The sequence below is a fragment of the Cydia strobilella genome, chromosome 8 (assembly GCF_947568885.1).
Source record: "Cydia strobilella chromosome 8, ilCydStro3.1, whole genome shotgun sequence".
Lineage (NCBI taxonomy): Eukaryota > Metazoa > Arthropoda > Insecta > Lepidoptera > Tortricidae > Cydia > Cydia strobilella.
Genome location: NC_086048.1, coordinates 13921302 through 13948023, shown reverse-complemented (window position 1 = coordinate 13948023; position 26722 = coordinate 13921302). Strand labels below are relative to the sequence as shown.

At 35.7% G+C, this 26722-nt stretch overlaps 1 protein-coding gene across 1 annotated transcript in view; it reads left to right on the top strand.

Moving 5' to 3' along the window:
* Positions 1-26722, top strand: part of LOC134743757 (acid sphingomyelinase-like phosphodiesterase 3b) — an 83075-nt gene that overhangs the window by 32641 nt on the left and 23712 nt on the right. The gene's annotated exons all lie outside the window — the stretch shown is intronic.

Below are 26722 nucleotides of genomic sequence, written 5' to 3'. Positions count from 1 at the left end.
TACCCTAGCGCCCCTAGCAGCGAATTCATACGCGTTAGCCCTCATTCAATACAATTTTGCGACATTTGGCATTTCTAGGTTATAAATTGTATGGAGATGACATCTATCATCGTACCCTTCCAGTTTGAGTGGCTCTGTGAGAGAGAGTTAATATTATATTTAACTACCAAATCCGCTCACAAAATTTTACGAGAATCGGTTGAGAAATGCGACCTGGGGCCCGTTTATCAAAAGCTTGTAGCTTGTAATACAAGTGGAAGTCCCTTTTTGACAACTTATGTTAGAAAGGGACTTCGACTTGTATTACAAGCTACAAGCTTTTGATAAACGGGCCTCTGGAGTGGAGAACATCCGGACAAACGAAAGCATTTTTGCCAAAGCTAAAACGGAGGAATTCGCTGACGCTCGGTCAGTACACACGAGGCGATATTGCGCAATAAGAAAGCCGATGTGTGTAATGACCAATGCACACGCGTTTCATACGACGTTTTTCAACATACTTGCGAGGAAAAAAAAAGAAACTTTCATATTAATCAAATTTTAATTGTTAAAACAGTTAGTAAAAGTCTTAAATGGTCATACTCATACTGCCGATGCCGGCCGCCCCTTGTATTGCCCCGGCCGCGGGCGGGCCGGCCAGGGCGCGGCAGGCAGTCGGGAGGCGCCGGCGCCCGCCAGTCCCGGTGGTAAAATCTACTCGACCAATTAAAGACGGCTCCGTTTCCATGCATATTATTAGCAATCAGTTACCTTCTTAACTCAGTCGGACAATATAATGAAAAAGCACGAGTGTTATAATATACTGAAAAAGCACGCGTGTTTAATATCTAGGATTATGAGCCAAAAATCGGTGGAATAAAAACGTCGTTTTGAGCAAGTGTGTTGAAAAAAATATTACTAGTACGATTAATGGCATAACATACATTTTGATATGAAATTTTGTAATTTCTCTTTTTACCGAAGTTAAATTGACGCATGTCAAGCTTCATCAGAAGAGTCCTTAAGGTAGCAACCATTCACTTTATATGACACGTGTTTTTCTGTAATACATGAAACTTTGGAATATTGAACAGAGGGAACTCGGGAGAAAAATAGTAACTACATACATACTATACAAGTACCGTTTAATTACTAGTATTCATAAGGCAAGCCAAACTCAATGTCTAATTATCTTGCTTTAGACAGTAAATATAAATAATATAATACATTGTTTGATCAATCTATCAAAGTCAATGTTATTGACTTAGCTAATCACTAAGATAAATATTGGCAGTAAGGTGTACAATTATTTTGTGAATCAATAGGTAAGTACCTACATGTTTTATGCCATCAAAAACCAACATAAAAATACATAGATATTATGTTGTGAACTTAAAACTTATAAGTACCTAGGCAGGCATTTGCAGTAAAAAAAAAAATTGTGTGGTTTTATGAAACCACGATTCAAGTGAAACTTTATTTCGGATTGTAGGCATTTAACTCGGCTATTTCGGAAAATTATTCGAGTTAGGTTATTTAATTAAAATCGCATTTATATTATTAATAGATATCCTCTTAATTGTCTTACAAAATCTCGCCCAACGCCAATGTAATTCAGCTACTCAACACGGAATGGCGCTGTAATTAATTATTAATCGCTTAGTTATCATACGCGAGTCAAGGACTAAAGAAACCGGTATAAGTAAGCTCTCCGATTACGCATAGGTTGTTAAGGATCTCACGGTCACGTTACACTGGGGTTTTCGAGATGTCTACACGCTTGCGAGTAGCCAACCGTTGGGATTTGTTTGACGGAATCATGACGTCCGTGACGTTCGAAGACAAAAAGTATGTGTATGTAAACTTCCCTTTATGATATGACTATTTGCCATTCACCGTTGAATTAGACAGATTTTAATTTAATGTTAATAAGGTCTACTGCCCTTAAAAACTTGTATGAAATTACAAGCAAATATCAGCTTTCGTGAATTAAGTATCAATACTTAGTCTGATAGTGAAGCTTATTTTAAAGTCTGTGTTCTGTAATACGACATGCTAAAGACGGACCAACAAATTTGAGGCGATAGAACAAAGTTGCACTTTAATAACAAAATGCTTGAAGTAAAACTAAAACTTCTTTGTGAAAAAAGTTATTGGAGCGGAAAAAAACCCACTGTATTATGTAGGTAGCATTAATTTTTGTTGAGATAATGGTGCTATTAGCTGGTAGATGGAATGGTGCTGATGGTGGATGTATTTATCATTATTTATTTATGTATGAAGGTTGTTCTTGATTTCGTTCATTTATTCAGTTTTTACATATTCAAAGAACACATTTTTTGGAATTTCAAAAACTAAGTATATGAATTAGGCAAATATTCTTTACGATCGAACGAATTTGAAACACATTACATTGAAATATAATTATGTACAAAGCTCACGAGGAGTATTCAAGGGATTGTCAGAATTTGGATGGTCGTTTTCGCCTATTGAGTTGTTAATTTTGCATAACTGAACTCGTTAATCCTAATACTCACGTCACGCCAGTTTAGTGCAGCCTACTTTATTATGCAAAATACTGCTCTTGACTAGCGTAAACAATTATTTACCTAATCAAGCGGCACTAAAGCTCAAATTAGCATAACACCTATTTATTATTGTATTACCAATATTACCATACGTACTGCCTGTAAGTAAACATGGGAGATTTGAAGTGGTCTCGTGAAATTAAGCCAACAGTTTGAAGGGTTCCGTGTTTGTGGTTTAAGTTACAGGTACTTGATGGCGGAGTAAATGTGAAATTGGACATACTGACAAGTATGTACCAAATGTTTTTGTTGGGAGTAGGTATATTGGAGAGGAAAAGCACGCTCTTCGTTTTCATTGCTAAGTATATGCAGAATAAAAACCTATATTTTGTATGTTGCATTTATAAGAAGCCACTAAAAATCGGAAAATGGTAAACACAATTATTATTGTTATAATTATGATGGTTATCATGAGTAAGTTTTAGTTTTTAGTTTAAACGTACATAAAACCGTAGGAATATCTCGTTTCAAAGTTAGTTTACGTAATGGAGTTCTCCTTGTGTGTGAATGATTTGTTAGAATCGTTCTACCTTTGCCCTTTGTGGGTCGGGTATCTGACATATTTATCATTCTGACTGAGGGCTGGGGTGATGCCTATTGTACTCTCTAGGGCGCTGCTACATGGTTGCGTGTAGTGTTGTAACCTATCTAGTTATGTTCTTTAGATAGGAATGTTCTGTTATATTTCCTGAAATAAGAAAATATTGGAGAATATTATCGTTACATGACCAATGAGCACCTTTAAAAATATTTGCAAAAGACAAACTTTATTTTTTCCTTTTAATTGTTTGTATCACCATGAGCCATGACTGTATGTTGTGATTGAATAGTGTCTTTAATTCTTTGTATCTGAGCTCTGTATTGAATGTTTACTTGTTTATATAATGTTTATAGAAATTTTCATGGAAAGTGGATTATTAACTCTAATGCCCACCTCTAGCTGCGAGCCCATACCACACAATATAAGATAGTCGCAAGTCCTCCTATCTACATCCTCGTTCACATGCGCTGTCCCTTGGATTAATCAGATCCAGCGGTTGATAGTCGGGTTAGATAAACAGACATTCGATATTCAAATTAAGATGGAGAGATCAATTGCTTGGTCCAATATCCGGGTAGACAATGGTATTTGTCGTTTGTTCCGACAAACGGAGCTCCTTGTCGGATAGCTTGTGCTTGATAGCTATCACGATCTTAGGGTGGGTATAGTTGCAAAGAATTCCTGACCAATCTTTGATGCATGGGTTGTTTTTTTCAGCGAGAATAAAAGTATATGACGCTGTCCACTCCACCTCTTGATATGCGTCATGGCAATAAGCCGAGCTTCTTGACCATTTTATAACCTCTTCAACTATCATAGGCACAAATATAGTGGTTTGTGTATTATTAGTGTGTATTATTCTCTCGGAGAGCGACATATTTGGTGAATTGGAACTGTTAGTGAAAACCATAAAATGATGGCGTATTGTTACGACAAGTCATCATCATCATAGGCTTTATCCATCACTATGTATTTAAGGGTTAAGTCTAAGAAGGCTCCCTCTCCATACGTACGATATTCTAATAAAAAACCACGCGTGCGTAATATGAGCCTAAAAGCGGTTCAATAAGTTCCACTTTACGTTACGTTTAATTTTACACAAATCGAACTGTTATGGGTAAGGTAAGATCTGTAAACGTTATTTTTAATATAAATCGTTGATGGTATTTACTGACTACGCGTAAAATATTCATAGTCAAAACAACGCATAAAGTGGAGAAAATTAACCATTCTGCTCTATCACATTAATCATTATGCTTTCGCCTGTCATAAAAAGCGACAACATTAATATGGAATATATAGTTATACCTAATTATACTTCGTCATTGAGGGACAAGCATTGACAGACTTTATAGGGGATTAATTGTATCTAACCTTAAATAGGTTTTTGATATACTTATGAACCAAAATGGTCATAGGAGCAAATAACAAGCTAACCTAAGTTTACCTTATCTTTTCTAGGCAATGTTCAAGTAGGTATCATAATTTAGGAGTCTGTGAGAATCGAGTTACGTTCTTGGCGGTAGAAAGACTGACGAAAATGGGTAAATATCAACATCCTATAGCTAATCAGATTTCTCGACCAACCCGCACTTGGCCTTGATTAAGGTCTCACTCGGATGACACATAAAAGGAACTCGGGATGTAGTATATTCAATATTCTTGATATTCAATATTCGCACTTGCGTTAACAGGTTCATTCACCAACTCACTCTCTTCCGTCATATCGGTTTACCTATAAACGTGTAGTAGCTATAATTTAATAGAAATCAAATATACCCAAGTGTTTGGAAGTGTTTGGATGTGTATTAATTAATTACCGTCCTCCTCCGGCACCCACATATATAACAATTTGGCGACGAGGAAACCGGACTGTTGAGAAAATAGTTTACCAAAAGTGCGTGTTAATGTCATTGCGAAGAAAATTACAGCCATTTTGAATTCTTCGGATGATTGTTCTGGTTGGACCACAGATTAGATGACAAATTCAGTATAAATGTACTAAAACGTGACGTTACTTCATTCAGGGGACATATCATTCATTCATTCTGTTCGTCTGATCGCCATTGTTGACGCCATCTTTACGTATTTATTAAGTACAAGGAATATTACGAAAAACTTCAAATGGTGTTTCAGCAATTTATAGAGGAAATTAAAGTTAATAAAACAAGTTGGATACAACAATTAAAAAGGGAAGAGCTGATTAATATATTTCAGGAAATTGGAATATCGGAAATTGACCAACAAAACGTGGAATCTCTTAGACAATCACTGAGAGAGTTGACCAAAAGTGGTGAATTATGGAAAATTTTGGATTCGAAAGAAGACATTGAGAAGTTTGAATCGCCACGAGAAAGTCCAATCCCGGTCAAAATGAATAATTTTATTGGAAGAATAGAATTATTCAATGGAGATAACTTCGAATTGTTTGAACAACAATTGGAATGTATTATTACATTAAATAACATAGATGAGTCAAAACAGACGCCATTACTAATTACAAACTTAACCCCAAAGGTTTTACAAACCCTAAATCATTTATGTGCGCCGGATAAGCCCATTAAAAAGACTTACAAGGATCTAATAAACCTATTAGAGAACAGATATGCCAAGTCAACATGCAAAGTTTTAGACAGAACAGCATTTCGCTCAAGGAACCAAACGAAAGATGAAACTATAGAAGACTATGTCATTGAGTTAAAGAAATTAGCTAAACGCTGTGAGTTCAAGGACATAGACGACCAAGTTAAAGAAAAGTTTATTGATGGGGTCAACAAACCCTTAATCAAATTCGAGCTAATGAAGAATGGTGATGTTTCCTTAGACAAATTAATTGTTATGGCTAGAACAGTTGAAGCTGCCTTAAAACAGTCAAAGGTGGAGCAGGAACTGGGTGAATCATCACAGGGAGAGAAAGATATGTTTTATGCTAGCCGGCAGAATGCGTCTGCACCAAAAGTTCAGTCAAAGAAACAAAGGCAGGGTGGGAGTAGACCTATACAACCAGCAGCAGCTATGAAAAATGGTGTGAGATGTTTCGTTTGTGGTAAAGACAATCATGTGAAGTCGGAGTGTTCGTTAAAAAATAAGTACTGCTCTGAGTGCGGCAAACAGGGCCATATTTTTAGCGTGTGTCGGGTGCGGCAAACAAAGACTGTGGATGTGGTTAGTGAGGACAACATAGCGGAAGATATACATAATTTGTTTAACAATGAGGATGACAAGGAGATGTACTGTATGTATTCTTTTAATGCTTTTCTTGAAAAAAAAGTGCCTCCGCAGCAAGTTAGCTTATTTGTTGAGGGACAACCAATCAAACTAGAATTAGATACAGGGTCAGAGGTTAGCACAATAACATTGGAGGATTATAATAAATTATTTCCAGAAAAAAATATTGAGAAAACTAATGTTACATTCAAAAATTTTGACCAAAGCTTATCACAGCCAGTCGGTATGATTAAAAATGTAAATGTTTGTTGGAATGAAATGACAAAGCAAGTTGATATATACATTGTGGGAAATGATAAACCTACAATTTTAGGTAGGAGCTGGTTAAAGGCTTTTGGTCGGTGGCCTCTTGAGTTAGATAACAAGATTTGTGATCAGAGGGTAAATGAAACTTGTGATCCAGTGCAAGGTATTAAAAATAAGTTTATGGAAGTATTCACACCAGGGTGGGGTGATTTCAAAGGAGAATGCATTACATTAAAATTAAAAGACAATGCGAAACCAAAATTTTTGCCGGTTAGGCAGGTACCGTTTGCTCTTAAGGAAAAAGTAAAAAATGAAATTAATAGACTGTTAGAAAATAAAAGGATCGAGCCTGTTAAATATAGTGAGTGGGGTACACCAGTTGTGCCTGTTTTAAAACCTGACGGTTCAGTGAGATTGTGCGGTGACTATAAGGTGACAATTAATCCATGCTTAGAAACTGATCATTACCCGCTCCCTCATATGGACAGCATATTTCAGACACTTAAAGGTGGGGAATATTACTGTGAGCTTGACCTTAAAGAAGCTTACTTACAAGCACCATTGGATCCAGTTTCACAGACCCTGACTGTCATAAACACCGAATTTGGAATTTATAAATATCTGTACTTACCGTTTGGAGTGTGTACGGGGCCAGGCTCGTTCCAGAGGCTGATGAGCATGAAATTAAGTCATGTACCTAACATTGTTGTTTTCATTGATAACATTTATATGTGTGGTAAAAATTTAAAGGACATGTACAATACCTTAGAGGCTGTACTTTCAGTTTTAAAAGATTCAGGATTAAGACTCAAACCTCAAAAATGCAAATTTTTCCAAAAAAGTATTGAGGTTTTCGGATATAAAATACATAAAGATGGAATCTCCATTATCAAGGAAAACATACAGCCTATATTGGAGCTTTCATCACCTAATAGTATGACAATGCTCAGATCATTTCTTGGAAAAATTAATTATTACTCCAGATTTTTGAAAGATATGGCAGCTATTCTGGCTCCATTATATGACTGCACAAAAAAGGCAAAATTTATATGGTCATTAGAATGTCAGCATTCCTTTGATGTAATAAAAAAGAAACTTGCAACTGCACAGGGTGTAAACCACTATGATCCAACATTGCCAATAATACTTACCTGTGACGCTTCATCTGAGGGCATTTCTGCTGTATTATCAAACAGAGGGTCTGACAATGTAATTAAACCTATTGCATTTGCAAGCAAAAAGCTTAATGATAGAGAGAAAAAATATTGTACTTTGGATAAAGAAGCAATGGCAGTTGTTTTCGGAATAACCAAGTTTTATAATTTTCTGTATGGCAGGCAATTTGAACTGGAGACTGATAATGCGGCCCTAGTGAGAATATTTGGCCCGAACAAGGGTATTCCGAAAATGGCAGCTAAACGCTTACAACATTATGCTATATTCTTGTCCGCATTTTCTTATACAATCAGGCACATTCCTACTAACAAGAATCCAGCAGATTATTTATCGAGGATGCCATCAGAAAAAAAATAATATAGGTTCGGAGTTTGATGAAAAGTTTCGGGTTTGTGTCAATTACATTGACAGTTCTGAGGTTAATTGGGAAGTAATTCAAAGGGAGACTATAAAAGATAGTTTATTAACCAAAATTATTAGATATAGTTATGATGGCTGGCCTGATGTTAAATTGATAGAACAAGATCTAAAGCCATTCTTCATGAAAAGAAATGAGATCACTATTGATAGAAATTGTCTCTTTTGGGGTCATAGGATTATAATACCACAGTCTATCCGAAATTATGTGTTAAATGAACTCCATAAGAGCCATTTTGGAAGTAGCAGGATGATTGACATGGAAAAATCCTATTTTTGGTGGCCTAAGCTTAATGAAGATATTATAAATCTTACCCAAAATTGTGTCAGCTGCCTATCTTACCGAAACACCCCACCAAAAACAAACTTAAAACCTTGGCCTATTCCGCCTTCTGCTTGGTATCGTATTCACGCTGATTACCTAGGGCCTTTTTATGGCAAGATGTTTCTAATTGTGATGGATAGTTTCAGTAAGTGGCCAGAGGTATTTCAAATGGCAAACATAGGGAGTTCCCTAACCATGCAAAAATTTAATGATGTTTTCCTTAGATTTGGATATCCTATTCATCTTGTGACAGATAATGGTACTTCGTTCACTTGTAAAGATTTTAAAGATTTTTGTGATAAACGGGGAATTAATCATACATTTACTCCCCCTCACCACCCCGCGACGAACGGGGCTGCTGAGCGATTTGTTGAGACCTTCAAGTCTAATATTACTAAAATTGTGGATAGTGGAAAACCACTCAATTATGCTATCAGCATATTTTTATCAGATTATCGGTGTACACCTCATAAAGCTACTGGTGTGTCACCAGCCAAACTTATGTTGGGGAGAGAAATCAGGGGTCGTTTATCACTGTTGAGACCAACTCCAGTATTTCAAGACTTACTTTTAAAACAAAACAAGGTGGTAGATTCATTGGGTGGCTCTAGAAAAACCATATTCCAAGTTGGTCAAAAAGTTATGACTCGTGATTTCAGGAAGGGTCAAAGACCTTGGACTAAAGGTACTATTATTGAAGAATCTATTCCGGGAACAACCTATTATATTGATGTTGATGGATTGAGATGGAAAAGACATGTAAACCAGATATTAGAATGTAGTCAAAAAGATTAAGGTTGTAGTTGTGTTTCTTTTAGGTTCAAACAATATTTGTTCATTAGATATAAAACTTTATAATTTTATTTGCTATGCGGGGAAGAGTGTAGTATATTCAATATTCTTGATATTCAATATTCGCACTTGCGTTAACAGGTTCATTCACCAACTCACTCTCTTCCGTCATATCGGTTTACCTATAAACGTGTAGTAGCTATAATTTAATAGAAATCAAATATACCCAAGTGTTTGGAAGTGTTTGGATGTGTATTAATTAATTACCGTCCTCCTCCGGCACCCACATATATAACACCTGGTCACCTTCAAGTCTAATATTACTAAAATTGTGGATAGTGGAAAACCACTCAATTATGCTATCAGCATATTTTTATCAGATTATCGGTGTACACCTCATAAAGCTACTGGTGTGTCACCAGCCAAACTTATGTTGGGGAGAGAAATCAGGGGTCGTTTATCACTGTTGAGACCAACTCCAGTATTTCAAGACTTACTTTTAAAACAAAACAAGGTGGTAGATTCATTGGGTGGCTCTAGAAAAACCATATTCCAAGTTGGTCAAAAAGTTATGACTCGTGATTTCAGGAAGGGTCAAAGACCTTGGACTAAAGGTACTATTATTGAAGAATCTATTCCGGGAACAACCTATTATATTGATGTTGATGGATTGAGATGGAAAAGACATGTAAACCAGATATTAGAATGTAGTCAAAAAGATTAAGGTTGTAGTTGTGTTTCTTTTAGGTTCAAACAATATTTGTTCATTAGATATAAAACTTTATAATTTTATTTGCTATGCGGGGAAGAGTGTAGTATATTCAATATTCTTGATATTCAATATTCGCACTTGCGTTAACAGGTTCATTCACCAACTCACTCTCTTCCGTCATATCGGTTTACCTATAAACGTGTAGTAGCTATAATTTAATAGAAATCAAATATACCCAAGTGTTTGGAAGTGTTTGGATGTGTATTAATTAATTACCGTCCTCCTCCGGCACCCACATATATGGTTTTCTGTGGGTTGACGGTCGATATTTCTTTACGTTTTCAATACCTAAAATTCTAATTAAAGTCCATCTACTTGTTGCCATTTTGATATGAAGTATATGTATATGTTTCACTCAAGTATTTCAGATAGTTTCATATAATAAAATATCAAACTAGGATTGTCTACCGGAATAAACAAAATTTATTACACTGATAATCATTCAGTTTATAACAGTGAATTGCAAAAATAACATGTGACTGGGGCCACTTTAAATTTTATATAAATCAAAATGATGTCAGTGTTACGTTGATTTACGTAAAATTTAAGGTGGCCCCAGTCACATGTTATTTTTGCGATTCACTATTATAAATTGAATGATTATCCGTGTAATAAATTTTTAAATCCGTTTAAAAAATATAAAATTAGACAATCATAGTTTGATATTTTATTATATGAAACTATTTGAAATACTTAAGTGAACTATGAGGCCGGATAGTTATGAGGCCGCTAACCCCTTTTCACGCCGAAGTATGTACCTATAGTACTTTTCACAAACATGCAATGAAATCAATAATAATAAAAACTCTACGAAATCAAAATTTTACTTATAGAAATACCTACACTACACACAAAATATAACTAACATAACATTAAGTATATCTTCATCACACGTGTATTTTATACGTGTCGTGTATTTTTATTACCCGTATATCTTATGTAAATATCTTTGTTTTTTTCGCCTTGTATCCGTCTGACTGTCGTTTTCGCCACGTAATTAAGTTTACGTAGTCTTTCATGCTGATATATTATTATGTTTCATATACGTAGTTGCCTTAAGCATGGAGTATAATTCCCACAGTGTTGAGGATTATATACTTAGTTACCTACTTTTAGTTCACAACTTTGGGATAAATCAAGTTATTTTATTAAATATTTTGATTTGTGTTATTTAAGAGGCCGGTGTCGATTTTGGAGCAAAAATTGTAAAATTGATAGATTTAGTCGTTGAAATTATACACGTTTTGTTACGTAATATCTAAATAACAATTATTGGTTTCTATTAGCACGTCTTCTCATCTTGCCTTTTAATAATGAGGTCGCGAGCGTGCGTCACCGGTAATATATGAAGAGAAGGGGCAGTTTTTAAAAATTCATCAAAAAAATATGGTGGTAAATTAAACAAATTGATGTATAAGAATAGTTTCAGCAAATGGTGTAGATTGTTCACGTATCAAAATTACGTTGAAATTAAGTCGATTTTCAGAGAAATTGTCACTTGTTTTGAAGTAATTTCTGGAGAAAATTTCATTTCCTCGAACTCTAAGTCATATAACAAAAATGTAATCTGATAAAGGTCAAGAACAGAATATGTGTATTACAAATTTACCATTTTTAGCAGTCCAAACTTTACGAAATTTACAAATAAGAGCGACAAAATCAGTGCTTTACGCGCGTTTACCTAAACGTTCATCATGAAAAAAAATAATAACTAATTTAGTGAGTCTGTACCAAAAAATTGATCTGATAAAAGGCAACATAAGAAGACGTGCTAATAGAAACCAGTACTTGTTATTTCAATTATTTAACAAAAGGTGTACAATTTCACCGACTAAATATATCAATTTTACTTTTTTGCGACTAAAATCGACACCGGCCTCTTAAGTAGTCACACTACTATAATATAGCGTCACGTGGCGGGGTGTGGCCTAGGGGTTCAAGACGTTAACCCGGATTGCTAAAGACGCCGGTTCTAATCCGGCCTTCACCACTGGTCTGGAGGGCTTCGTCACTTTTTCTTTAATAGATGACATCTAATTCAGTTTACTTTCAGTTCTTTAAAATATGCCACAAAATCTGTTTGTGATAAACTGTGGGCATTTTCCTCAGTTTTTCAAATAATAAAACTGCCATACTATTGCATTATACTTCGCCTTTGACTTGGAGGCAGCAAGTTAGTTAAAGTCAATTCTGCTAACGCTTTCGTCGAAACGCTCGTACCAGTCGTACCCCACCCTCAGCCCTCACCCCATTCGACGAAGCCGTCTAAACAGGGCAATCGTGCGGGGTGCGAGGGGGAGGGGTGTACCGCGCGCACCCGAGCTGCATACATTCGCCATTGTTAGTAGCTCGGTACACGTCAAAGTAGTCGGTCCACTGCATACTTTTTACATTGTGACACGGCACAGAAAAAACATTAAAGCTCGTGCGTAGACTATAAGTAGTAAGCCTCAATAGCCGTGGTTGATAATGACACGAGTTTCCCAAAAGTTACTGTTCAGTTTAAGCTGTTTTATTATTACACGAACAGAATCGGCTTTCGCTCAGCAGCATCTGTTTGCTTTGTTTATGTTAACGGCAAAGGTACCTGTGACTTGATTTCCTAACGGTACCCCCATAAACAATCAGCTTTATGTTACACATGCGACAAGTTTATCCGTCCGTTGATACAAAGCAAAATAACACCTAACGTAAACTGAGAAAGACTAATGGAGCAGCAACCTTAATCAGGTTGTGTACAACGTTATGTATGCACGTGGACAAATTTGGATGCCACGTTGTTTCATGTTAACTGCTCCAATTTGTGCGTAGGTCGGGCCGTATTTAACCGCAAATATAACTTGGTGGCATATAACTCGATGAAATGTGAAGGTCAGCGGTCGGCAACATTTTTCCCGCAGTTGTATTACCGAACCGTATTATGGGGCAAATTCCTGTCGCGTACGCTGTGGCTTCAGACCAAGGAATACTAAACAATAAGCGAAAATCAGGGTTGCCTATACGAGGCCGTGACCGCATCAATATTTCATGGCAATAGTTTACGAAAATATTTACGGTGAGAGTATCAGCTGACGAGAATAAGAATGGGACATTAACTGCTCACCAGCGTACTTTTTTACCGTGGAATATTGGTATAGTTTTAACTATCTTAACTGAGTTACGGCGATTAATAAGGAATTTAATATGCTACACATATTCTAATAGTTTATATAATTTTTATTATAATACAGAATAAAAGCTTATTGCGTTATTTTAACATTTATCTGTCGTAACGTAGCGCCTACTCCGTGCTTTGTAACGAACCATTTTACTCACATACTAATTTTATTCCACGTGGAAAAAAGTTCCAATTTTAAAGTTTATTAAACTAATTATATTTTGAAATAAGCTCAACAAGTAAACAAGACTCAATCAAGAAAACATAATATTATATTTAGAGGCTGTCAATACCTAAAACGCGCACACTGTCTATTTGTATCGGAGTAAATGAGAGCACTGTCGCATGTTACTGGGGTACAGGCCAGGAATAATAAGAAAACTATTGTAACAATTTTTTTTTGGATTATTTGAGTAATATTACTCGTTAGCAGTTTGGGTATAAATGTTTTGAAATTGTGATTTTAATTGCAGATCCATAAGTCAAAAAAACAAAGACATAGAACAGTTTAATGGTGATTTTAAGACCAATCTTTGCAATCATTTTATATTTTCTATACGGCCACGGTCTTTGAAATATAATCAGTATTAACGTATATATTTTTTGCTTTACAAAAAAATTGTATTTCTTAAATTAAATGCTTAAGTAACATCAATTTCAAGGACATTGGGTGTTGACAGCCCCTTAACCGTAACCGACTCTAAAAGGTAACTTTATGAGTTGTCTATAAAGTCTGAGAAACGTATGTAATTCATAACGTAGGAAAAGGTTTCTTTTTACCTCTTATAATGAATAATTTCTTTTTTAAAAGATATGATAATAAAGTACCTACTATTTAGAAATTTTATTCTATGTAGGTATGTATATACTTTTAGATGAAGTGAACATTATTTATTATTCGTTTTTTTTTATTAAAAGTTTATGGTATATTCACAGTGGTGAAGAAGTTACAAAATACATTTTTATAAGAACACATAGGTAACGTACCCATCAGCATGTCATATAATATCATCGCCACCGTATAAATTACAAATAATTTATAGTACTTTATTAATAGAGTCTGACATTTTTACATATACGGCGACTTTAATGTAATGGACACTATACGAAGTCTACAAACCACATTTGGGCTGTATTATGTAGATACCCGCCGTTAAACGAGGGCGGGACTGAACTCGAGACCCGTAACGTAACAAAATGCGAAATGACACCTATACTTGGCATGATAGGCCTATTCGAACACTGAGATCAGAGTGATATAAGAATGATGTCATTTAGTTATTGTGCGTCTCGCTCGCGCCAATACATGTATTTAAATTATGACAAAAAGTCAAATCGCAATCCGAATATTAAGCATAATGTCATTAAATTAAGGCTTATTTTACATTGAGACAATAGGTATCCTTAACTTTTTACGGTAAGTTTAAAACTTTTTGTGAGTTAATAAGAAAGCAGAACAGCAGTATAATATATATACCACCTTCGCGTGTTACCACCGATACCCGATGTATCTTTCTAAAATCCGAAGGTCATTCTCAGAGTTAACGGACTGTACGGACTAGTGTTATTTGGCTGCGGTTTTCTGTAAGGTGTGTACCTCCCCAGTTGGGCTCTGCTCTAGATCTGGAATGACATCCGCTGTCCTGTGCCCTACCACACAAAGCGAGATGTCATTCACAGTGCCCATACCTCTCTTTTGGAAGTAGTTTATGGACATACCCTCGTCCAACACTAGAGGTTCTGCTCTTGGTGAGCGATGGTAATCACATCAGCTTTAAATTAGTCCACCGAGAAGGTTTGAATTTTAATTTTAATCATACTAATAATTCATTCAGTGAATAGGGCACTGGGGCACCATGAATGACGAAGGACGAGATTCCCTTTTCTCCGTATAGTTAACAGGATAATGTATGCCATATGCGTTTTATATGAAGGTATAAGTACCTGGGGCCTCCGCGAAACACGAAACTCGAAATTATCTGTCTCTCTATTACTCTAGCTTATTCGAGCGATAGAGAGAAAGATTTTCACAATTTCGTGTTCTGCGGTAGGACCTCTGTAGTATAAATTCCACAATCTTTTAGGATGGTTACTGATATACATAGGTAGGTAGTAAAACTTTGATATCGCGAAGTTTGCTGTATAATCTTTAAAAAATTCAACCTTTTTTTGTTATAAAACTTGATTTGTAAGTTACCTAATCATTTTCCGAATAAATAAATGTTGCCGGGATATTATTTTTTGAGATCAATTCGAAAGTAAAATAATTTCAGCACAATTCAATGTAGAAGACAATGTAATATTACCGCAAAACGAACAAAATCTTATCTAAACCACATAATCTAAAAAATTAAAACAAAATCTGCCGACCAAACTAAACAAGTTCGGAGCCAAAATTGCAATCTTCGTGAAATACCTCACTTGCAATATTCCGTGCTGATAACACCCTTTGAAAGTGGGGCAACGGAGAAGGAGAACACATAAATCAGGCCATGGCGGGTGATTTTAAATAAATGCTCTAAACTACATTAAATTTTATCGCACGCTTAACACATTTACATTTATGCACGTTTACATTTATAATGGCAATGAGAGTGAATTGGATTGTATAAAGTTATTGATTGCAGTTATTTATGGACATGTTTATTTGGCTTCATTTTTAGGAAAAATATGGATCTACGGTTTTACCGGCTAATGGAAAACTGGAATGGAAGGGTTGTGATTTTATCAGTTTATATAATTATGTAAGTAAATAGTGGGCATGTTTGGGCTGTGTGTTTACCGGTCCACCGTCGATTTCGATGAACGAGGTATTAGGTAATCGATTATTTATTGCTGATCTAGTGACCGGCCGGTTTCCTGATATGTAGGAAAAATGCCTCGTAGATACGAAACGACAATTCAACGCAGTTTTTCAGCGCCTTTTTATAAAACCTTGTGTTTTATAAAGAAAGCCGTAGTTTTTCGAGTTATAGCTTTGCTGTACTTATATCTATTATTATAAGTAGATACCACCAAAATACGAACACATTTATACGATAATGATGTTGAAACATTTGTACATATATAAATTTACTTTGAAATATCAGATTACCCTACCCTGCCGTTTCTGCTATCAAATTTACGATCTAATTTCGGATTACATTGTGTTAAAAATATCGTCTTGTTCACACACAACACAGCACACGCTAGATAATTTAGGCTGCTAATCACAGGCTACCTCTTTGTTGAGGGCGCGAGTTGATTGATGATCTACTCGCGCCTACACAATTACAATGTATACGTGCGTGCGTCAAGCTGGGTATACACGTGCCGGCGAAACCACTTCGTTATGCGAATACTTGTGAAATTAGTTCATACTTATTTGAACAAACGTGTCAGTCTCACGTACTCGTAACTTCTCAAATTCTTAAAAAAATAGCTTTTATTAATTATTATTCATTTATTATGAAAAATGATTTTGACTCAGTTGCCAGGTAACCATATTTTCGGTTGCCGATAAGGGTGAGTCCTATATTCCTATTACAGTTAACATCTGACATAAGTTACGTTTTGTTTAAAAATTACATATGTGTCTACTTATAATTATATAATACTTATTTTGTGGTGATTGTACATATATACATACTTATATAACTAAAAAACAAAACTATGATATACCAGCTAAACCCCTTTTATCTCAATCCAATGCATACTAGGAAATGGGGCAAATATGACACTTACAAGATTTGATACAGAGTTACAGATACAGACGAGATTTGAAACACACATACACACAAACACATAGAGCGCATTCGAACTTTAAAATATGACCTCGAATTGATATAGATTTGAGCTAATTTTGGAGTCGAAAGGTCGCAACAGAAGTTCTTACCAATTAACATTTGCGCTGTAACAATTTACCTTGACGTGAAGTTGATGCTTGTACAAAAAAAAGTACTTACAGTCGTTAATAAACACTTCTAGTTACATATATAAGGTTTAAAATATGCACCACATCCACATCCACTTAAATTCCTTTAAACACGTGTATGCGCGTAGCTTTACATCGCTCTGGTTGTTACGTATATCAGACTGGCTGGCTTTGGACGTTTAAATTAGGGATATGAATGGTTAGAATGTGCTTCTATGGAATAGTCAAGCTTTGTAATATCACTGTCTGTGTGTTTCTAATCGACAGTTACATACAGATGTAGTACATAATTATTTTCCTTCGTATTTACGGAAACGTACGAACGTGTCTTGATATTTCAGTCAGTCTCGGTACAAAAAGTACTGAAGTTGACTGAAGTAGCATGACAAGAACGTTTCCGAGAAAATACGACGGAAAAGAATTATGCAATACATCTTGTACCCCACCGTATTTAGTTTTGATATTGTTGTTCTATTCGGTCCAAGCCAGCAACTCTGATTTACGTGACTGTTGGTAAAGTAAGTGTACACACATTGCACAAATTATTCGACTTACTATTTATTTCGACGTTATTGAATTACATAAATATTTCGTAGACCGCTAAAATCATAATCCTTCCTTTTGACTTTACCAGAGGCGGGTACCTAAATTCAAAATAAGTCATTTGTTCCATAGTTAGGTATAATTATGCGTTAAATAAACTTAAACTTATTGAAAATCTTTGATTATAAAAAGCTGCAAACACGTACCTACTAAAATATTACTTAAAAGGTCCCCTGTAAATGTACTTTCACTGAGTACCTAATCTATGTTTCATGTATTTAAATTATTCTATATCTGTTTAACTTATACTATATCTATATATGTCTATACGATATCTGTTAGTTAGTCTAGCTTTCTGACTAGTGATCTGTTCAAGATTCATTGTTTGTCTTACGCATTTTCAAAACGTTACTTTTTTTTTTAAATTATTGCAGGCAGGAATTCAAAATTTGCTAATAATTTTCTTTATTGGTCCTTCAATCCCTCATAAACGACAATAGATCCCATTGATTGGAATAGGAAAACAAAACTGGAATTTGCTAACAAAAGACAGATTAGGTTTAAGTACTGACATGGAATGACAAAACTCTGTTTCTCAGTTCACTGTTTTTCTCTACCTAAATGTAGGTACCTGTTAAAAAGCATACTTTTAAACCTGTCAGTCTACAGCAATTGTAATGTCTGTGCGTTTTCTCCGTCCCGTTGTTGACTTGGAATGTGATGCTGGTTTGGGGCCAATGCCATTCATCTATGTCACCTCGTGGGCCAGCCATCTTGAATAATGTATGTTTGCTGCGAAGTGTCATATTCGGGAGAAAACGACTATATTTATACAGGTTACGGGACACATTTTGTGATTTTAAGTTTCATACTGAGTATTGGTGCCTAACTCTATATGTACTTTTAGTATATGCCCGGGATTCGCACGGGTTACACAAAACCTTTAGAAAACACTAAAATCATCCTCAAGAATTACTCTATTGATAGGTGAAAACCGCATCAAAATCCGTTGCGTAGTTTTAAAAATCTAAGCATACATTTTTATTGTACGCTCTTCTAAATACCTACACAAATTGTGTTTATCCAAAATGTTAGTTTGGTTGACGATTATATATTATAATGGATATATTATATCGATGGGTATATTGATTGTCCGAGTTAACAAAGCTATTGAGAACAGATTGAACTTCACACACGTTTAAAATATCATTTTGCGAATTAATTTAATAACACAATCGCAGGTAAACTCTCGTATAATAATTGTGACTATTACAAGACAAAACCATGATTTTTCTATAAAAAAATATTTAGTGAAAGCTGCTATAGTATTCTCGCGCGTATATTTATTGAACGTGTTAATATAATTAATTAACGTTACGCGTATGTGCTGCGCATAAAATTCCATAACCTATATGATTCTGATTGACGCGTATTAATTATCTAAAGTAGATTAAAAATATCCTGCCTTTTTACCATAAATATGCTTATGGAATTATAAGGACCGCAGGGAACTGACAAGAAAACTTAAATGTTTTGCTTGGACTGGAGTACCTAATACTAAAAATATCTAGAGTTTATTTACTTACATATTTGTCTCAAAGTAGTAACAAGAGAGTTTAATTAACTTTTAACACCTTATGTGTAATATATGTTTTTAACTTTGTGTATACAGTGAATAGCGCACAAACTAATTTAGCACGAGCGTGGAATAAACCGAACAATAAGTGTAATTGGAAAACTTGGAGTTGGATATGTTCATCAATCAAGTGGTTATTATGGTGCACGCACGCCCTCAGTGGCTCGCAGGGAAAGGGTTATAGTATTTGGTGTAGTCTGTAATAGTTATTTGTGCAACAAGAGAGGAAAGTTGGTTTTTCTTAAGAGTGTTTCTTGAGCGTATCGAGGGACTTAAAAACACGAAATGTAAAATAACTTTGTTCTCGTGTTGCACATATAATTTTTCACCTCAGTAGTGGTAACTCAGTAACATATTAAAGGTTAAAATGTACTTCGAATTACGCAGAATAATACAGAGAAATAAAAAAAAAGTAATAGAAGTACGAAGTGGCAGTTCACGACCTAAATTAAAAAGCTACTTTGTTTCACTCCCTGGAGTGAGGAAAGTCGCACTCTCATCACTCTCTGGAGTGAGGAAAGTCGCACTCTCATCACTCTCTGGAGTGAGGAAAGTCGCACTCTCATCACTCTCTGGAGTGAGGAAAGTCGAACTCTCATCACTCCCTGGAGTGAGGAAAGTCGCACTCTCATCACTCCCTGGAGTCGCACTTTCCTCACTCCAGGGAGTGACGAAAGTAGGCTTTTTCGAGCTGCTGAGGTGAAAAAGGTATTCCAAAAACCAGCACGAATATCGAAAGATCTTTCTGGGATGCATTTTAATCACGGCCTTGAAATGACATATGCGAGAGGCCTCGACCGGTCTCAACCATTAAAAAAAATAGTAAGTACTGTCGATTTGCGTTTTGCGCCGTATTGGAGCTTTACAACTTGTTCTCTAGGAGTCGGACATCACCGTTTTCATGCCAACTGCTACGTTAAGAATGGCGATCTTATGATAATATGTAAGTATGCATTGTCACTACCAAGCAAACTTAGCGGGGTCGGAGTACATTTGATTTTAATATCATCGCGTCGCATCTTGCTTTTTCTTATATTTCCGCGCTCGCTCGCGCGAGTACATGTACAGGTACAAGTACAATCAAAATGCACGATAACTGAATGACATTATTTAGATGTCATTTTTATGTCAGCGTACGTTCGAATTAGCCTGTTAGGTACCTATTTAACTTTATGTGTGCTATGCCGCAGCCCGGATTAATCTTACCGCTACGCAATGGCTACGCATTGAACCATGAAAACGTAATACAATATTAACAATATGATGCGAGCTAAATAATAATATTTTAACTAATGTCAATTATAATTTTTCTCTTTACATGGCTTGGGTACGGTGATAGCTGCCATCCCACTACATGTTTTGCGTTTTAAGTGCTGTTGTGACCACTTGCTCCGCTAACCCAGTGTCAAATTGTATTGATAACCATGGTAACTCCAGGTTTAACCGGTTAATGCTGCGTCCTATTATTATATATATTCGTGGTCTCAAGTAAGCGAACAGTCGCGAACGCGAAGCGAAGCGGTGCGGCGCGGCGGGCCCACGGCGTTCGCGTTCGCAAAGAGATCGCCCACGTAGGATACTTCTAAAGGTATCAAAGGATTGGTTCACCCCGCGTCGCGCCGCGCCTCGTCGCGCCGCTTCGCGTTCGCGTGTTGTTCGCCTACGTAGTACGCTGCGTAACCCCGGGTTAGTGGGATGGTACAAGTGGCGCTAAGATTATTAATTGTATGGAGATGACAGCTGTCATTGTACCCAAGCAATAATATCATCACATTGACTCACAACGCGACATAATTAATACATAGAATAGGTTACCCTTATGTGTTAAATAATTAAAACTAAAAAGTTCCTTATTCATATCAACTGTATGCACAACCCTTAAGCCGCAAAGTGCTGCATTTCGCGCTGGTAAGATAATTGGCAACCATTTTGTGTATACGTGCACGCATGCCGCAGAACTAATACCTACGCCAAGGCTGAACAAGAATAGGTACGTGCCATCATGAAGACAACTTTACTTGATGGCGATGGCAGTTACCTTGCGTTGTGTAGATTATTTGAGAATAGCACATTTTTGTGAATAAAGTGCGTGCCAAGAGTGTGAAACTAGTGGCCTATTAATGTAATACTTAGAATACCCAACGCACACATTTACTGAAAACCACATACGATTCATTCGCTTTTTATACCGCGCATATTAATGATGACTACGCTATTATTACTTAAGTTTTGAATGACCCATATCAGACAGCAATTGAACTGGCTAGCTTGTAGTTGTGAGAGTTGTAAAAGTGCGAGAGGATTTAAAAAACGTTGAAATTCATAATGAGATTAACGTAACGATTATTTAGAATTTAAAGTTTGCAGTTTTGCTATTTAACACATAATTATATCCCTAGCGTTAAAACTGCCATATGGTTACATTTAGATCGCCCAGTAAAATTAAAAATGCATTCAAAATCATGTTTTTGATTTTCGTTAGCTTTATAAATAGGCCTACTCATCTCTTTCGATGACAGCGATCCTAAATGAACATTATAAATGTTCTCTAACAGTTTTCATTCCTAAATACTAGAGGAACAGACGGTGGCAATAAAAACTGAACACCGCCGTTCCAACTGAAGAACTCATTTATTTCGCTAGACAAAAAGCGATTCCGCCTAACAAATCACCTAACCGTTTCTAACCACCATTAATACTATCCGGAGGTGAAACAAAGACTGATTGATTAACTATGTTACCGCTACGAGAACTTTCTGGGTGTGCTTTGGGCAACTTTAGCACAACACATGTACGCATATTAAGGGGTGACTCTCGCTACACCGAACCCGGACCGTTTCCCTAAAATTGAGATTGTAATATTTAGCTATAGCAGATTTAGGAGCTTTTTTTTGATAAAGCTTAGAAATAAATGAAAAGTGGAAAAATTCACTATCTCGGGCAAGACTCGAACTCGCGACTCTGAATCACTAAACCCATCGCTGTGCCAACTGGGCTACCGAGACTTCACTCGATGACAGCGAATATTTCCACCATATCACTCAAGTGTGCCTTAGGGAGGCGCCTAGCGACATCAACCGTAAGAGCAAGCATGAAACTTCTTAAACGGCTACCGGTTGTTCCAAGTCATATTGATAAATCAGGGCCCGTACATTTCATGCCGTTGACGCAAAAATTACGTATTTTAACATACAGGGAGGTTTTTTTACAACACTACAAATTGGGATAACTATAATCTATTGACGCGTAGAAAAATAAATTTAATACTTGTTACCTAAAATACACCTATTAAAGATCAAAAATATGTATTATTTAATAAACTAACAACCTATTTAGTTGAGTGACAGTAAGATAAAAGTCAGACGTTCTTTACTTATTATTTTCAAGTAACAATATTGGTTAGCTAAAGAGGTTGACAAATGATTAACTAAATTACCTATTACGAAAAGACTAATTGGAATCATGCTCTATGCAGCGTGACGTCAGTTTTCGTCAACGGCATGACATGTACGGGTCCTGTTGATAATTCAGCAGTAACGATGAGCCACCCCATACTAAATTAATTTTTGTATTAAGCAGAAACGTCTGCAAGCCAGGGACCGGCCCGCTATCCCTTATAACGGGTTTTGTATGGGTTTTGATAAGGCTTAACTCGCCATACCCTTTTCCCGATAAAACCCTTTTATTTTACTTTTAAAGCCCTTGTCTAAGCGCTAACCCATATGGTTAAGCGGTATCCAAATACCCTTACAAAACTTTTATCATCCGCTCACCAATACAAGCATGTTGCTTATAATTATAACGGTTAGCCTTATAAACGGATACGCTTTTAGCATATAAGCGTGCTAATTTAAACCATTTACCTTGATTATAAAGCACACATTACTTTGCATCCGATAGCGAACGATCGTCTACTATATGATGTAGTCGTAATTATCAGTGTTTAATTTACTGGAAATTGTAAAAGGTTTCGTATGTGTTCAATCCGTACTGGCCACATACAAAAATTGGCTAAAATAATAAGAGATTTTTTTATCAAAAGCGCTTAATTAATATTGTCTACGGTTACCGCGATAGTTACTCGTGAAATAAAACTATGAAAACGGATTATATCGCGCAAGCGCTTAATTGTTGGGGCAGCCCTTATAAAGGGCCAGCTTTATTGTTTGGTAAGTTTTTTGGTCAGGGATAGTCAAATGAATGGGCTGGCAGTCTGGGCGGGCTGGGCGAACTGGTAAGTCTTTTTCTGGGTTAGCAATCTTAAAGGGACGCCCATTGAAAGGCTTTTATCGAGGAAACGGTTGTCCGGTTAGAAATATACTTAGAAATAAATTAAAAGTGGATAAATTCATTAGAGAGGCCATATAAGAGTGAAAAACGTTGTAGTGGCTTTTAGCGTTTGGCACGGCACACTGGAAAATTTCTTATGACAGACTAAGAAAGAATAACAATTATTATTATGATCTTCTGAATATCAGAATAAAATAAATTATGAAGGTTATTATATCGGTAGGTACTTTAGCAAAATAAGAACCGACTTTATACAACAGTTTTATTTATAGTTTCCGTCAGTAGTTCCACTTCACGATTCTATGGTGTTTTCATAAAATTTAAAATATTTTTGTACCTACGAGTATGTAGGTATAGGTAAGGTAAGTATATGAGTCATTACGTGTGTTTGCAATACATATTAAATATTTCGCTTGATATCTGAATAAAAGTAATGTTTTTAATATTGTAACAGATAAAAACCGGACGGAAGTGAGAGTCGGACTCGCCCACCGAGGGTTCCGTACTTTTTTGTATTTGTTGTTATAGCGCCAATAGAAATACATCATCTGTGAAAATTTCAACTGATATCACGGTTCATGAGATACAGCCTGGTGACAGACAGACAGACGGACAGTGGTCCCGTTTTTACCTTTTGGGTACGGAACCTTAAAAAAACGAGTATCAAAAGGTGTAAGAGTAAGTACTTAAATGAAATAAATTGAACCAATTCAATTACGATAAAATATTAAAATTTTGTGATTATATTATATGCTTCCAAATTTACCCCATGGCGAGTGACACGTATGTAGATCGGTGCTTTCGCTCTATAATTATGCTCGTTAAAATAAATGAGTTTCGTATAGAATCCTGAATGTTTATCATGTATCATGTCTATCGAATCGCGTCAAATAGGACATGTGCCTTATTATTTACATTCAATTTGCCACGGACTACTCGTAGCTTCAACAATTTTACAACCCGTTGTCATTTATCACAATCATTGTCTTTTTATTCATTCACTGAACCAAAATAATGCGATTGTGTGATAACAGCGTAATAATTTCCAACACAAAGCTACGGGCTAGAAATCATATTTATGTCAGATTCCTTTGTAAGAAAATCACTTTCCTCGCAAGGACGAGAAACGAGTCTTTTCTCCCGCGCATTAAAAAAACCGCGGTGATTTATTTTTAGTATTCAACCGGGTCTCGCCATTATTTCTACTGACAGGAGATACATATTTCATTGAAATTTATTAAAACGAGATGTGCCACTCTAATCAGTTCAATGACCTAGCTTGCCTTTGCTCGAGGTTTTTAATAAAATTACACTGAAATGAAATTAAAGGTTACATTGTGCTCCGGTAGTCCGGCACTTGCCGCAGTACTTCTGGAGGTCATTATAACTTTTAGTCGTGACGCCTTTATTTCTTGCACAATTAATTAAGAACTTCATCCTTAGAAGTCGATTTAAAAGGAAATGAATTATTATTTACCCATAAACCCATACCTACTGTTGAATTATCAATTCAAACCTAAGATTTACTATTAATCAACATTCATGTTTGCAATTTAAATCTGGCATAAACTGTAGTGTGGTGTAATTTAAATGGTCATATTATCTAACATAATTGTAAATCGGCTTAATGTATGTTTTTACCTTTCCAGTCATTTAAATAATTCAATTATTTTCCCATTTTTAAGGTTATTGTTCTTCTAAACCACAATAATTAACGTTAGTACATTAATTATTGTGGTTTAGAAGTAGTAGTAGTAGGTAGTCCTGGAATCATTGTAATGGACAATGGCCCACATCATAGTATACAATTATGGACCAGGCCTATGCTAGCATGAGTTACGTTCTCGCGCGCGACTTCATACATCTAGCGCGACTTCAAGTACGGACTCGCGCGCGAGAACGCAACTCATGCTAGCCGGATAGGTGGATATTTGTGATAACATTGGTGGATATTTGTCATAACCATAACATGGAGCTACATGAATTCACGAAACTGCAGAAATTTGTAACAGCTTCATTTTAAATCGTACTTGTCTTTAAATAACAACTTATGACAACTTTTTTAAAGTAAATTCTTTGGACTTGATTAGATTCATAGAAAAGCATAATTTGGTAAAGAATGGTGCTTGTTAGGGTTCCGTACCCAAAGGGTAAAAACGGGACCCTATTACTAAGACTCCGCTGTCCGTCTGTCCGTCTATCTGTCTGTCACCAGGCTGTATCTTATGAACCGTGATAGCTTGACAGTTAACATTTTCACAGATGTATTTCTATGGCCGCTATAACAACAAATACTAAAAAGTATGGAACCCTAGGTACGCGAGTCCGACTCGCACTTGGCCGGTTTTTTTTATTCACTTGTCACGCGAACTTTTACTCCAATAAAATCGAATGTAGTCGTACCTGTAATCAAATGTAAACGTAACTTAAATAATAAAAAAAAAAACACTTCAACCACATCACACGTACAAAGGTCCTTGCTCTTTGGTACAATATAAGTCTCAAACGTAATTTTATTCAAATCACATTTTATTCTAAATGAAACATAATTATACATCAGATAGACTTGGATTTCATACTTGGTTGAATATCAAACTAGTATTGTAAGAGGCAATCTTGCAGTTTTATTCCTAAAATAACACATTATTATCTGGGGGTCTAATCCAAATTAATCGACAAAGGCCAAACAAAAAGTAAAAATGTATCAAGATAATAGATGTAACGAAAAAATCACGTCATTATTATTTTTAGATCCAATAGGCGTTTTCTGTAAACGATTGTCACTTGGGCCCTTGTTATTTTTTACGATATTTTAAATGTTACATTATCCGTTCTTAAGTGAAATTATATTATTGTAACAGTGTGTCAAGTTTTCTGTTAAGATTTTCCAAAAGTAAAGTACCCAGCTCGCACTCTCTTTATTTTTTCTCATTAAAATAATATCCGTTCCTATAAACTGAAATAAATGTATATAAATAAATGTATGTGTGATGTGAGTAGTGTGTCTACTTGAAAAAACACAAATTGAAATATTTTCATAGAAACTAATTTAATTTGTTCTTAGAGTAATATCCGTTCCTATTCCTATCTACTATAGTTTTAGATTTTCTTCCACCGCC